This window comes from Acomys minous (assembly GCF_964271855.1).
Source record: "Acomys minous genome assembly, chromosome: 19".
Classification (NCBI taxonomy): domain Eukaryota; kingdom Metazoa; phylum Chordata; class Mammalia; order Rodentia; family Muridae; genus Acomys; species Acomys minous.
In genome coordinates this window covers 8788548-8801882 of record NC_140499.1, presented here as the reverse complement: position 1 = coordinate 8801882, position 13335 = coordinate 8788548, and the positions used below count along the sequence as shown (strand labels likewise).

Genomic DNA, 13335 nt, shown 5'->3' with positions numbered 1-13335 from the left:
ATTGGATTTTGTCAAATGCCTTTGCAGCATCTAAGGAGATGATCATGTATTTTTTCTTTCATTTAACTTATATGATGGATTACATTGATGGATTTCTGAATATTAAACCACCCTTGCATGCCTGAATGAAGCCTTCTTAGTCATGGTGAATGATTTTTTAAATATATTTTTGGATTTTGTTTGCATGTATTTTATTGAGTATTTTTGCGTTAATGTTCATAAAAGAAATTGGTCTGATATTCTCTTTCTTTGTAGAGTCTTTCTGTGGTTTAGGTATCAAGGTGACTGAGTTTTGTAATGTTCCTTCTGTTTCTATTTTGTGGAATAGTTTAAAGAGAATTGGTATTAGCTTTTCTTTGAAGGTTTGGTAGAATTATGTGCTGAATCCATCAGGCCCTGAGCTTTGTTGTTGTTGTTGTTGTTGTTAGACTTTTGTTGACTGCCTCAATTTCCTTAGAAGATATAGGACTATTTAATTTGTTTACCTGGTCTTGATTCAATTTTGGTAGCTGGTATTTATCAAGAAAACTGCCCATTTTGTTTAAGTTTTCAAATTTTGCGGCACATAGGTTTTTGAAATATGACCTAATATTCTTTGGATTTCCTCAATGTCTGTTATGTTTCCCTTTTCATATCTGACTTTTTTGATTTGATTACTTTGCCTTTTAATTAGTTTGGCTAAGGGTTTGCCTCTCTTGTTGTTTTTCTCAAAGAACCAGCTCTTGGTTTCATTGATTCTTTGTTCTCTTTGTTTCTAATTTGTTGATTTCCGCCCTGAATTTGATGATTTCCAGCCATATATTCTTCTTTGATGAGTGTGCTTCTTTTTGTTCTAGAACTTTCCGGTGTATTGTTAAGTTGCTAGTATGGGATCTCTCCAACTTCTTTATAAAGGCACTTAGTCCTATGACCTTTCCTCTTAGTGCTGCTTTCACTGTGTCCCATAAGTTTGGGTATGTTGTGCTTTTGGATTCATTGAATTCTAGGAAGTTTTTAATTTCTTATCTCATTCCTTACCCAGATATCATTGAGTAGGGATTTATTCAGTTTCCATGAGTTTGTAGGCTTTCTGTTGTTTCTGTTGTTATTGAGTTCCAGCTTTAATCCATTGTGGTCTGACAAGAAGGAAGGAATTATTTTGATCTTTTTGTATCTGTTGAGGTTTGCTTTATGCCCAAGAATAGGTTCTGTGAGATGCTGAGAAGAAGGTGAATTCTTTCATGTCTAGGTGAAAAGTTCTGTATATATCAGTTAGGTCCATTTGATTCATGTTGTCCATTAGTTTTGTTGTTTCTCCACTTAGTTTCTGCCATGATTCTCTTATCTATTGGTGAGAGTGGGGTGTTGAAGTCTCCCACTATTAAAGTGTGGGGTTCGATGTGTGATTTACCTTAGTAATATTTATTTTATGAATGTGGGTGCTTCTGTATTTGGGGGCATAGATGTTTAGAACTGAGACATTATCTTGATGTATTTTTCCTTTGATGAGTAAGAAGTGTCCTTCTCCATGTCTTTTGATTAGTTTTGGTTAACAGTCTATTTTATTTGATTCTAGAATGGCTACTCTAGCGTATTTCTTAGGTCTTTTTCCTTGGAATACGTTTTCTCAGCCCTTTACTCTAAGGTAATGTTTATCTTTATTGCTGAGGTGTGTTTCTTATATGCAGCAGAATGATAGGTACTCTTTTTCACATCCATTCTGTTAGCCTGTGTCTCTTCATTGGGGAGTTGAGTCCATTGATGTTAATTGGTTCCTATTATTTTGATGTTGGTAGTGGTAGAGTGAAAGCTTCCTTTCTTTTGTTTTTGTGTAAGTGGCATTATTTCCTTTGCTTTCCTGTGTAAAGTTACTCTCCTTGGGTTGGAGTTTTCTTTCTAGTATCTTCTGTAAAGCAGGATATGTGGTTAGGTACTGTTTGAACTCGGTTTTATCATGGAATATCTTGTTTTCTCCATGTATGGTGATTGAAATTTTGTTGGATATAGTAGTCTATGTTGGTATCTGTGGTCTTTTAGTGTCTGCAGGACACTCATCCAGGCCCTTCTGGATTTCATAGTCCCTGTTGAGAATTCAGGTGTAATTCTGATAGGTTTGCCTTTATATGTGACCTGACCTTTTTCTCTTGCTTATTTTTAATATTTTTCTTTGTTCTTTACATTTAGTGTTTTGATTATTATGTGGCAGGAGGATTTTCTTTTCTGGTTCAATCTATTTGGAGTTCTGTAGGCTTCTTATATATTTATGGGCATTTCTTTCTTTATGGTAGGGAAGTTTTCTTCCATAATTTTGTTGAAAATATTTCCTGGACCATGCAGTTGGGAGTCTTCTTTTTCTTCTATCCCTATGATTCTTAGGTTTGGTCTTTTCATAGTGTCCCAGATCTCTTGTATATTCTGTGTCAGGAGTTTTTTAGATTTAACATTTTCTTTGACTGCTGTATCCATTTCTTCAGTCATATCTTCTATCCCTGATATTCTTTCGTCCAGCTCTTGAATTCTGTTGATAATGTCTGTGTCTGTAGATCCTCTCCTCTTCTCAAGGGGCTTTCATTTCCAGGATTACCTTGGATTGTGCATTCTATCTCCATTTTTAGGTCTTGAAACCTTTTATTCATTTCCTTCTCCTATTTAATTGTAGTTTCTTTAAGTGATTTGCTCAATTCTTTCATTGCTTTTTTTTTGTGTATTCATGTTCTAGTTTGAGGGATTTATCTTACTCCTTTAAAACCTCTATCCTTTTTATAACCTCAGTTTTGAAGTCTTCCTTTTGTGCATCAGCTGTGATAGTATCTCCAGGGCTGCTTGTGGTGGTGAGACTGCTGGTTTCTGGTGGTATCAAATGGTCCTGGGGAGTGTTGCTTGTGTTCTTATGCTGACTTCTTCCCATTGTGATGTCTGTGGTTGGAACATGGGTCCAGTGTCTGCTTGGACCTCAGAGCTTTCTGTGGATTTGCTGGGTAACCTGAGGTTATATTCACTGTGGTATCTGCTAGGTGCTAGAACCCACCAACGATGGTGTTTTTGCAGGCCCAGGCTTTCTCTGTGCCCCAGGGAGATCAAGAGCTGTCCACCAGCCATGCTTGTGGCATTTGCATAGGTTCGCAGTGAGTGCTTAGACACCCGGGAGCTTTCTGTGGCTTTTCTGGGTGACTTAGGGTCGGATCTACTAGTGTTCCCAACTGTGGTGTCTGCTTGGTGGTAGACACTGGTGATTTTTCAGTCCCTGGCTTACTCTGCACCCTGGGAAGTTCAAGAGATGCCCATCAGCCAGGTGCGTGGTGTTAGCCTTCAGAGGCTGAGTGCCTGTTTCTGTGGGACCGGGGACTTTGTGATTTTGCTGGGTGGCTGGAGGCTGGACCCAACTGTGCTCCACATAATTTGGACCCCTCTCATGTATGGGTCACTAGTACTGGTGTTTTGTGGTTCTCAGATTGATCCTTAGGTTTCTGAATAGTCGCTGCCGTCATTTTGGTGCATGCATGGAGAGACTTGAGGTTTCTCTGTTTCTCTGGGTTCCTGGTCTAATCCCAAAGTGTTGGGCCAGAATCTTTACCCCCCAGGAGAGGGGATCAGTAACACACCCCTTCCAGTCCCTGGCTATTTCAGGGCTTCTTTGTTGGTACAATTTTTTTGACATACTTTTACATTATTGCTTGACGTGAGTCATGATAACCATTGGCTGTTGTCTCTCTTTGACACTTTGATGCACAGGGATCTTTCTTAAATGCTTTCTAGGTAAAAGTTACGGTATCTCTGTACATATTCCTTGAAAGATGTAACATGTTTTGGTCAGATTAATATTCACTTAAGAAAATATAGATTTTAAATATCAATTCTATGAGCTGGGCACGTTAAATATACAACAAACTCATAGCCATTCTATTATTAGAGCAAAGAATTTATTGTGGATAGTGAGGAAAAATGTTCAGAGGCACCTGAAAGAGTTCAGCAGAGAGAAAAAGAAACAGACTTGATGGGACCAAGGCTGTCCAGGGGAGAAGGAGGAACATCAGGACAGAAAAGTATAGGTAACTGGGACAGGGAGAAAAAATTGACATTATTGAGTGAGTGAGAGTGGTTCAAGGACGTTTTAATAGTTAGCATGGTGCAGAAGGCGATGAGGATGCTTGGGAAGGGACAGGAATCTATGAGGGGGTTGGAGATGTACAAGAAGTACTTTTACTTCCCCTTTAAGGAACACAGCATGGGTGTTGGTACCAGGATAGGGTCCACAGGACAATGGAATCCCATATGTCCCTTTTGGCCAGAGGCAAGGGAAGTGACTTTTTCCTGGAGAAGAACCATTTCACAAATTACTAATGCAGTTTTTGGTCCATTATGTTTTGTTTGATTTGTTTGTTTCTAATCACCAGAAATCTTTCTATATTCTGTCCTGAGCTAAACCTGAGTTATATCTGAATATATTCACTCCCTAAGCCCTAACTAGTTTAAATCATTAGAAAATCTGATTGTTTTCTCTACATTTATTTATGTTCACTTACAAAGTACTAGATGAGTTTTAATATGTCACATCAATGCACATATTTTTAAAAGAAAATTTTCACTTTAATGTATCTGTAATTTGAAACCAGAATTATAGAGCAGAAAACCTTTATGAATAACTTAAGAGTTAGCTAAGGTTTTGCTATCTTAATATTGTATAATTACACATATTAATGAAACTACACAGTTTGCAGAAGGCACAGTTTATTACTACCAAATTCAATCACTTTAAAGACATAGGCTTTCTAATTTTAGATGGTCTGTCCATGATTATTATGTGTCCAAGGAATACTACATATTTAATTAGGAGATCTACAGAGTCTCACACACATTTTTCAGTCACTACTTTTTGTGTCTCTAGGATTTAGAATATAAACTTTACTATATACACTAATAAGGATGTATCCTCCTCTGTACTCTTTGAAGCTGTCTGACTCCTCTGTGCAGGAAGCTTTCTGACTCTATCTCAGTAAAGCGCATTCATCTTTACAATACGCTGCGATGTTTGCATCTGACAGGCCCTAAGGTTCACAGTGGTAATGACTTCTGCCTGCTGCCCTCTTTTATTTGCACCTTTAATAGGTTAAAATAATTAGGAATTGAGACTCTTTGGAGATGAGTATATATATCGCAATGTTTTACACAAGTATTCCTCCTATTGTTGCACACATTATTGCAGTTATATATCTAACATTTTCCCATATATCTACCTATCTTTTATCTATCTATCATATATCAAACCATATGTTTATTATACATATTTGTACATACGGTTGTAAAAATCTGTTAGTCCTTACAAACACATGTGCTTAAAAACTGTTCAAAATTAACTACTGATAGTAAAAAGTATAAAAGAAAATTAAGTGTATGTGTCACCTTGTCAGTTATGTCATGACTTTGGAATCTTGACATCACAGTGGTCTCTCACCCTGACTACTACAGAATCTTCAGACTTCAGTGGTTGGTCTACAAACTGCTGAAGCCATTTTTGGTGTTTAGTGTAAGGAAAGAAAAAGATTATTATGTGCCCATTGAAAGGATCTCAGTTCCAGGCTCCACTGTAAAGGTATTTTTAATAACTAATATGATTTTCATGATAAACCAGTGGTTTCAGGAAGGGTTCTGTCTTGAATCCTCTAGATCATGTGACCTGATTTTGAGTCAGCAGTGGCTTCATGGATAGCTACTCATGTTAATAATATTCAGTACCATTCCCCCAAAGAAAAAAAGCTATCATGTCATCAAGGTGTGCTCTGAGCTACACAGGAGAATTGTGTCTGTATATCTTCAGAAAATATCTTCTCTGGTTATGAGAGAGGATTATGTTCTGCTCCATCTAATTGTTTTATCTACTATGACCAGAAAGCTTACTTGGAAACTGGTCAGATTTCAAGCCAAAACAAGAATGCATTGGTTTTCAGCAAATTGTTATTGTTTCCAAAATATTTTTTGTTCTTTTGAGTCCAATTCTTGATATTTTTACAGTTTCAGATTATGCAGGAATGACTTCCGAACATGTTCATTTACTTTCAATTTTGTTATCAATAAACTCGTTGGTACTGCTTATTAACATACCTTTACATCATTGCTTGATGTGTGTGATGACAACCATTGGCTGTTGTGTCTTTTCCACACTTTGATTCACAGGGATCTTTCTTTAGTGCTTTCTAAGTAAAAACTATGGTATACATGTACATATTCCTTGAAAGATGTAACATGTTTGGTCACTTAAAATATATGGATTTGAGAGGAAAAATGTTCAGAGACATCCAGAAGAGTTCAGACCAGAGGGAAAACACCAGGCTTGATAGGACCACGGTTGTCTAGGAGAAAAGAGAGACTATCAGGAGAGAAAAGTGGAGATGGGCGGGGGAGGGAAAAGACCTGTCCCTTCATAAGGAGATAGGGGTTTAAAGCATGTTGGGAGTAAGCAGAGCACAGATTGAGATAGAAATGTTTGGGAAGGGACAGAAATAGAGGTGGGGTTTTGCGGTGTATAACAAGCACTTTTACTTCCCTTTAGTTAACCTGGAGGCCAGCATGGGTGCTGATACCTTTACAGGAGGCACAGGTCAGTGGAGAGCAACATGTCTCTTTTGCCAGAGACATGGGAAATGACTTCTCGTGGTAAACACATCCTATCTCGCAAATCTTGATGAATGTGGCTGGTTTTTTTTTTTTTTTTTTGGCTTGGTTTATTGTTTGTTTGTTTCTAACCTCCATAAACCCTCTGTATGCCACCTTGAGGAGAACAGAGATTGTTATTTCTAGATATGCATGCTCCCTACGAACTAAGTAGTTTAAATAATAAGGAAAGCTTAATTATTTTCTTCACACCTATTTATGTACACTCCCAAAGGAATGGGCGGGTTTAGTTATGGCATTTGGATACATAGGTGTATTTCTCTAAAAATTTTTTTTACTATATCAGTCATTTAAAAGAAGAATTATTCAGCAGAAAATGTTTGCTATTATAATTATTTCTGTATAACTGCACACATTAATGAAACTGCACAGTTTTGAGAAGGCACAACATCACCAAAATTCCATCATTTTAAAGACCTAGGCATTCTAATTTTGCATGATATGTCCATGACTGTTATGTGTCCAAGGTATACTACATATTGAATTATGAGTTCTACGTAGCATTTCCCAGGTTGTTCCTGTCATAATTCTTTGTGTCTCTAGGCTTTATTATATGAACCTTGCTATATATGAGTAAGCGTGTATTCTTCTCTATGCTATTGAGTATGCATCCTCCTCTATAGCCTTTGAAGCTGTCTGACTTTGCTGTGCATGCAGCTTTCTGACTCCATCTCAGGAAAGCACTTTGCTCTTTAAAATCTCCTGTGTTGTATTTTTCAAGTGGACCTTTGATGGTATAAGAGTATTAGGAATTAATATATGGGAATAAATGTACATTTCACAATGTTTTACACAAGTATCCGTCCTGTTGTTGCACACATACTGTTGCAGCTAGATTTAAACAACAACATCCATGTTGCTACTCTAATAGCTAATTTTTAGTAGTCACCTACTTTTGCCTTCATTTCCTGTTTGCCACGAATCTGTCTTTTTTTTGTGAATCCCTCTGGTATGTGATTATTTATTCTTCTCTCCATTGTTATGCCTTGCAATGTGTTTGCTGCTTTTATTTTTAAGTCAAGAATAAACCCTATTCTTAAAATAAATGGGTATTCTTTATTATCCAACTTTTAAAAATGATTTCAATTGAAATAGAATTATGTTGCTCGGCCCTTTCCTCACTTTGGACCAGTGGTTCTCAACTTGTTGGTCTTGACTCCTTTGGAGTTGGCGTAGCAGATGGCTGCCTATCAGATAGTTACAGTGGGATTCATAACAGTAACAGCATTGCAGTTATGAAGTAGCAATGGAATACTTTTATGTTTGCATGTCACCACATGAGGAAGGTTGACAGCCACTGATCTGGTCCATACCAGCCGCGATCTTCCAGCTCTCAAGTCAATAACTTCTGAAAAAAGTCTGCTTCTTCAATCTCTGCCTAGCACTTCTCTCCTAAGTGACCTTCTCTATTCTATTTTAAATCTGCCTGTAACACAGCAGAATCCTGCTGTGAGAGTTGAGCCTGCGTTTTAACACCATGTACCCTTTGAAATTTGGTATCAGTGTCGGTCTTCTAACTTATCCACTGAATACTCGTTCTCTTAGGTGGACACCTGGGTAAGGAGAATTGTGGTTAATTCACCAGTATGGCCTAAAATATTCATTATTAAGCCTATAATTACTATTACGACAGTATTTTCTAACCAGCTAGCAATCAATCAAGACACAAACACCTGTTATATTTTAAAATAGCCTTAGTTGACCTGGGGCAGGGCAGATATTAATCCCCTAAACTACTTCCCATAGTGGGACAGGTATGGGATACCTGCCCCAATCCCATGCCATCTGCTTCTAATAATTTCTGTCAATTTACTTCCCATCCATATTCCCAAATATTTGCTAATTATCATCATCTGGGCCAAGTCTCCATCCATGGCAGCCATATGCTTCTCCTCCAGCTAACCCATGATGGCACAGCCTTCTTTCCCCTCTTCCTCCCAAGACTCTCCCTGTCTCCCCAGGCCCCCAGAACCTTACCCACACCTATTCCATTTGCCCTGCCCAGGTGTGGTAGCCTTTTATTGGTCAAATAGGTTAGGCTCTAGGCAAGGTACAAGTGGGACAAGACAGCAAGCAGTAATTAGCATCAAAATACATCAGACAAACCTCCAACAGAGAATCTTTATTTTCCTACAGGGAAACCCTTGAGGAGTTTGCCACCGAAGGAAGGAATATGTCAAAACTTGCTATGCCAGGGCTTCATGGAACTCAGAAGAGGCTGGACAAGGAGCAAATGGCATCTCCTTGTTCAATGATGTTTTGGTGTCTAATAACTTGTAAGTATGTGCATCATGCCTGCCTTACTATGATAGGCTACACTTTGATTAGGTCTTAACATATAGAAATAAAATTGGGTTTTTATTTCTTTTATTTTTTGATATCATAATTGCTTCATTATTTCTCCTGCTTTTTCCTATTCTAGACCCTCCTATATCCCCTTTCCTTGTTCTCTTTTAAAATCATGGCTTTTCAAAATTATTAATGGCTGTTGCACACATATGTGCATATTAAGATACATGTATGTCTGTGTGGAAATATATATATTTCTAACCACATAAATATAATCTACTCAATATAATGTTACTTTTATGTATGTTTTCAGACTGTCCATTTGGTATTAGATAACCAATTGGTCTGGTTTTCTTTTTGCAAATTAGATGATTTATACACACACACACACACACACACACACACACACACACACACACAACATATGCAGAGGAGGATTTCTCTTACTCTCAGAATTTCTCAGCAGTACATACTTCTTTGAGTAGAGTCGGGCCTAGTGGATAGTGGACTTTCCTCTGTACACATTTTTCACAGATCTTTTAGTCAAAGTTTTAAAACATAAATGATTTAAGATGCTGTTCTGCTATTTGAATCTGGGAAAAGTACAGCAACAAGCTTGAGAAAGGACCATGTGTGGTAGCACATGCCAGCAATTCTAGCAACTCTGAAGCTGATTTTTGAGTATTGCAAGTTTGTGGAAAAAATTTCAAAGTAGCATATTAAAAACATTTACAGATAGAATATAGAAGCAAGAAGGGAAAATCCCTGATTATAATGGTTGCTCAGAAGGGGGCCACATATGTAAGCCTCTCTGAGCTCATAACTTCCAAATTAGTGTGAAGAGATGAAAAACAGACACTATGCCTACACTGATTGGGGAACCTGTTGGTACCAAGTAGGTCTTGCTTGATGATCCTGCAGATGCTAGAGAAAATGGCTGTGATTGAAGCCATATACACAGTTGTATTGTCATGTATGACCATGGACATGTTTCATGTGACCACATCACATATAATCTCCAGCGGCCATGATCATAGCCTTCATATTATTCTGAGAGATATGAAATTGGCAGTGACCTCATCAAGTAAATATTATAGCATAAGTGTGTAAATGAATGACCTGTAGGACACACATCAATGAAACAGTCTATCCAGTGTTGGGGGTACACTTTCTGGTCATTGGTGAATAATATCCCTGAAGATCTACTCCACAAATTGTGAGAAAAGTGAAAAGTGCAAGACAGAGTGTGTCTACACATTATAGATACAACCAACTGGGCACAATTCCTCTGATCAGTCACTCTAAGCTCCAGCCTTGAAACTGGTGACTCAGTGTCTGACTGATGCAGGCCTGAAGTAAGTGAAAGGCCTAGCTGTCTGTCGGTCTGTCCACCCTTTTTGGTTATTTCTCCTCATCTCCTCTTCAGTCTATGGTTCAAGACCTCACATTTTATTTTAAAAGATAGTAATCAACTCATTTGAAACTTAAAAAAAGATACTGGTCATTTGGCATATAGTGTAGTTGCGAAAGTAAGTGAATTTCATTTTTATATTTGAGAATAAAGGAAATTAAAATGGTTGGTTTCTCAAAAGATAATGCATTTGTTCCCCTTCTCTTGTGTTGCAATAGTAGTTAAAACTATTTTGAGATTGTTGTTTATATTATGGGAAGAGGATTACCAAGCATATAAGAGATGATTGTCATTATTTCCATTTTCGAGGCAGATTATCTCCTATCAGAAACATTGGAATTAGTAGTTACAGGTTAGTTTCTTTAGGTCTGTGGTTGTAATATTGTTCTGTATTACATGGCTAATATCCCCCTGTGAGTGAGTATATGCCGTGGGCTCTGTTGCCTGCAGGTGGATCACCTCCCCCTGGCAGGTGCCTTATCGTATCACAGATAAAGATAATGCAGGAAGTTCTCATGAGAATTGATAGGCTAAGGTCAGTTGGTAGGGGAGAGGGGCGCCCCCTCTCTGAGGACGAGGGGAGGGGAATAGGAGAGAGAAGTGAAGAGGGAGGGAGGGTGGGACTGGCGGGAGATGAGGGAGGGGTCTATGATTGGAATGCAAAGTGAATACATTAAAAATAAATTTAAAAATTTAAAAATTTACAGGTTTAAGTTTGATTAATATATATACATATGCATATGTAATGTATACACACACACATACACACACACATATATACACAATTAGATGTCTTGAGGGTGGAAAGCAAATATAGATAGAAATGTTTTGTATATTTGAGATGTGTGTGTGTGTGTGTGTGTGTGTGTGTGTGTGTGTACATGATATGCTTGTATTTTGACTATAGCATGTTACATTAGACAGGGTGGGAAATCTTTCTCCATAGTATCATGTTAGTCATCGCATGTTTTGAATTTTAGAAATATTTGCATGTAGGGTTTTTGAATCAGGGTTTGTACTTGTGACATACTGTCTCCTGCATCTGAGAGAGGTGAATCACGACCTTTAAGTTGTGTATGCACATATAAGCTCATCAGCATCCAATCGAGAGTTACATATCCAGGTTCACATAACAAACAAATGACTCAGACAATACTCATTCCAACATAAATTTTTTTAAAAACGCACGAATCTGGGAAGGAGAACTGTCAGAAGATAGAAAGAAAAGGAGAGTGACAACAATAATCAGAACACATTGAATACGTATGTGAGATTCTCAAAGCACAAACATATAAAAAGAGTGAAGAAATAATAAAACACATGCTTCCAAGGTAATTGTTTTGCAAGAACACTTTCGATAACACCCGAGTACTTGATAGGAAGTCGTATTTGTAATCTTTTGAACAGGTTATTGGAAAACAGTATCCTCTTGGTGCTTGCTTGTATGAGATGCACATTGTGTCTCTAAGACAGCAATTACATCGGGAGAATAAAAGTTACTTTAACAATGCTGAATAGAGAAGATTGCCCTCTGCAGTGCAGCTTGCATCACTCAACCCAGCGGAGACACAGATTGGTATTCAGACCCAACCTTGTGTCCATGGATTCCTCCTGCCTCTGAATCAGTATGCAAAGAGGGCTCTTAGCATCTTGTAGCTGCAATGCTTATTTGTGAAGACCAAGGGGAAACTGGAGTGCTAGGATGGCTGTGAAAGTTTTGTCTTACCTTGATTGGGCCATGACTTACTCATAACGATTCCACCTATAAATATTTGGAAAGCATTTAAAAATGTTTTGGGTAGGCAAAAGCTTTGGTGGTAAAATTTCAAAAATCATTAGGCATTAAAAACAGATAAATGAGCCAGGGATGGTGGCGCATGCTTGTAATCCCAGCACTCAGGAAGACAGAGGCAGGTGGATCTCTGTGGGTTCGAGGCCACCCTGGTCTACAAAGTGAGTCCAGGACAGCCAAGGCTACACAGAGAAACCCTTTATCAGGAAACCAAAAAATCCAAAAAACAAAAAACAAAAATCCAAAAAAACCACAAACAAACAAAAAACGAGATAAATTCCTTTCAAATTTGATGAAACATCATCTAAGTTTATCTGTGAAGTTGTCTCTGGGTGAGATTATCCTTGAACTATCAGAATGAGCACAGCAAACTGTTCTCTCTGATATGGGTGAGTTTCGCCTACTTGGAGGCCTGACTAGAGCAAGAAGATTTCTGACCATCTGTGAGCTGGGCCATTGGTCTCTTCTGCCTTTAGACTTATAAAATCAGCTTTCCAACTTTTTAGGCCTATGAATTCTAATTATCAATATCTCTTTGGTTCTGTTTTTCTGAGTAACCTATGTGAATATACTTCCCAAATTATTTTATAATGCCAGCATAAATCTAACATGCTACATATAAAGAGTTTACTCAAAAAATGTGAATCAGCATCTCTCATAAACTTAGTCACAAACATCTATAATGAAATATTAACACATCAAATACAGCATTATATAAAAGCATATTGTATATGCTAACAGAAAAAGAACACTATGAAATAGAAAAAAAACACATGTTGGCAAACTCCATTTTTTAAAGAGAAAAACTATTAGAAGCTACAAATGAAAGAGAACTTCCACGCTACTATTGACATGAAAATCTTGAAGCCAGCAACCTCCTTAATAGTACAACATGGAGTGCTTTCCCTAAGACAGACAAATAGGCAGGTATACCCACTGTCATTTCTGTTTTTTTTAAAGGTCCTCACCATAGCAATAAGGCAAGACAATGTTACTGATAAAAGGTCAAGAGAAAATGTGTTGTATTTTTTCTTTCCTTCCTCTTTCTTTCTCTGTCCACTGCTCTTTCTGTAGGACACATGACAGTATAGAAAATAATGGGGAATTTATAGCACAACTATCATCAGTGTCTCAACACACAAATCATGTGCAAAGACTCATTTGTGAGCTGGGAGGACGGTTCAGCAGGTAAAGG

The 13335-nt window shown here is 37.7% G+C and overlaps 1 long non-coding RNA gene across 1 annotated transcript in view; it reads left to right on the top strand.

Annotated features, from left to right (window-relative positions):
* LOC311590594 overlaps positions 1–8971 on the top strand; it is a 39975-nt gene extending 31004 nt beyond the window's left edge. The window contains exon 3 of the long non-coding RNA XR_014776924.1: positions 8785–8971. This is a non-coding gene — a long non-coding RNA (uncharacterized lncRNA). The remainder of the gene's footprint in view (positions 1–8784) is intronic.
* The last annotated feature ends 4364 nt before the right edge of the window (positions 8972–13335 follow it).